The sequence below is a fragment of the Helianthus annuus genome, chromosome 13 (genome assembly GCF_002127325.2).
Source record: "Helianthus annuus cultivar XRQ/B chromosome 13, HanXRQr2.0-SUNRISE, whole genome shotgun sequence".
NCBI lineage: Eukaryota > Viridiplantae > Streptophyta > Magnoliopsida > Asterales > Asteraceae > Helianthus > Helianthus annuus.
This window is the reverse complement of record NC_035445.2, coordinates 6,560,515-6,563,130: the sequence shown is the minus strand read 5'-3', so window position 1 is coordinate 6,563,130 and position 2,616 is coordinate 6,560,515. Positions and strand designations below refer to the sequence as shown.

The 2,616-nt window shown below is 44.3% G+C and overlaps 1 non-coding gene across 1 annotated transcript; it reads left to right on the top strand.

Moving 5' to 3' along the window:
- Positions 1-2,039: 2,039 nt before the first annotated feature.
- LOC118486015 lies at positions 2,040-2,146 on the top strand. The gene has a single exon (XR_004877872.1). It is a non-coding gene; the product is annotated as a small nucleolar RNA R71 (small nucleolar RNA).
- Positions 2,147-2,616: the final 470 nt, after the last annotated feature.

Genomic DNA, 2,616 nt, shown 5'->3' with positions numbered 1-2,616 from the left:
TGGTGTCCGGGCACGACCCCGTGTTCAAGTGCCAGTAACAAAAGTTTGTAAAAAGAAACAGAAGCCTGGACACGGGGGCGTGTTCAGTGAACACGGCCCGTGTCCAGTTACCTGAACTGGGCATTTTCTGCAGATTGTGCAGCACGGGGCCGTGTTGGGCGGACACGACCCGTGCTGAACTTGCTGTAACGAAGAAAATTTGTCGCATTGCTCTGTTTTCGTGCATGGGCCGCTGGTGCAAGTTTCCCTTATTATCCTTCACCATCCCGAGTGTGTTTTATTCCTGAAAATCAAAATTAAACTAGAAAACATAAAACTTAATCTAAACTAAGGATAGTTCCACGGAATGCCTCCCTGGTGCGCCACGTTTATAAGGGTCCTTGGCTAGACCCAAAACCTGGTCACATGTTACCCAAGCAGGATGTTTTGCATCCCATTCACTGTCGGAGAGCATCATCCAAGCTTGAGTCGATGACCTTCATGTAGTGGACCAAATCTTCGTCTTCTACTCTTTTCCCAACTCCAAATTTCACTTCCTCTTCTCTAACTTCAATGTTAGTGTTCCGTCATTCATGTCTACCACTGCTTGTGTTGTGGCTAGAAATGGCCTCCCTAGGATGAGAGGGACTTCAGCATCTTCTTCCATGTCTAGTATGACAAAGTCGGCCGGGAATACGAAATTTTCGACTTTGACCAATAGATTTTCAGCGACACCTTGTGGATATTTGACGGATCGATCGGCAAGTTGTATGCTCATCTTTGTAGGGCTCGTTTTTCCTAGGTCGAGTCGGTTGAACATTGAAGCTGGCATGAGGTTTATGCTGGCCCCAAGATTGGCTAGTTCATTATGAATGGGGGATTCCCCAATTGAGCAAGGAACTGTGAAGCTTCCCGGATCAATCTTCTTTTGCGGGAGTTTGTTGAGTAGTAAGGCGGAGCATTCTTCGCCTAAGTTAACTAATTGCAATGATTCAATTTTCCTTTTATGAGTGAGGAAGTCCCTCATAAATTTTGAGTATTTAGGCATTTGAGTTAGGACTTCGATAAATGGAACATTAACATGCAATTGTTTTAATAGATCTTTGAACTTTGCGAACTGCTCATCGGTCTTTTGACGAATTAACCGACCGGGGTATGGAACCGGAGGAGCCTTAGTAGGCTCTTGAATTGGTGGAGAAGCCTTCTCTTGTTGGGGCGGGGTCGAGTTTCTCTCAGTTGGCGGTGGTGGAGCTTCTTCGGAACCCACAGTACGGTTTCTCAATGTTATGAGATGGACTTGTGCTTTTGGGTTGGTTTCGGTATTACTTGGTAACGCGCCTTGTGGTCTCTCGGAGAAATTTTGAGCTAATTGATTTATTTGTTTTTCAATGTTTTGTATACTAGCTTGTTGATTTCTAAAATTCGATTCCAATTGTTGAAATCGATCCGAGTGTTTCTTTTCGGTATCGGAGAGGAGGCGAGATATAATATCTTCAAGCCTTTCTCTTCCACCTTGTTGTTGAGAGAAATTTTGTGACTCGTTTCTTGGTTGTTGAAAGTTTGTTCGTTGGTTTAAGTTTTGTTGGTTACTACTATTGCCGGGATCTCTCCAGCCAAGGTTAGGGTGGTTACGCCATCCTTGGTTGTAGGTACCCGTTGGAGGACCCGATGGCCTAAGTCTATTATCAATGTAGTTTACTGACTATGTTTGATCATCTAACTCTTTCATACAACTCCAATTTTCCTGTGGCCCACCACACCCCTCACAAGCCATAACCGAGGCAGTTTTTGTCATTTCTAGTTTTTTGATTTTTGAAGAAAGGGCCTCGATCTGAGCTTGTAAAGAGGTGCTTTCGTCAACCTTATGGGCGCCCGGGGCAATAGATTTATTGCCTCGGGGGGTGTGCCACTGAAAATTGGTTTGAGCAATTTCCTCAATTTGATTATATATTTCATTTGGGCGTCGATTACCTAAAAGTCCCCCGGAGCTAGAGTCAAGTGTCTGTCTAGTGTGTGGTAACAACCCATTGTAGAACGTGGATACTTGTTGCCACACAGCAAGACCGTGATGAGGACACTTTCTTAGTAGCTCCTTGAACCTTTCCCAAGTTTCATATAAGAACTCCCCATCCTCTTGTGAATATGTATTAATTTCAGTCATTAATTTAGCCGTTTTAGTAGGTGGGAAATACTTATACAGAAACTTTTGGGCTAGTTCATCCCTGGTGTTTACCGAGACAACTGGGAGGGTGTTGAGCCAAGTCTTAGCTCGGTCTTTTAGTGAAAATGGAAACATTCGAAGGCAGATGGCGTCGTTGGATGCTCCATTGATCCGAAAGGTATCACATATTTCTAAGAAATTAGTAATATGTAGATGGGGATCCTCGTCCGCAAGTCCATGGAAGGTTGCGGAGTTTTGAAGCATTTGTATCAAATGTGGCCGAAGTTCAAAGTTGTTGGCTTCGACATTCGGTGCATTGATAGCGGCGCCTAGATTACCTACGGTGGGACGTAGGTAATCCATGAGGGTACGTTGGTCTGCCATTGGAAGTAGGTCCCCCGAAACTTTCTCTCTATTTTTAGCCTTGAGTCATTTGCGTAGAAAGCGTTCGGGTTCGTCTAGGGGTTCTTTTATAT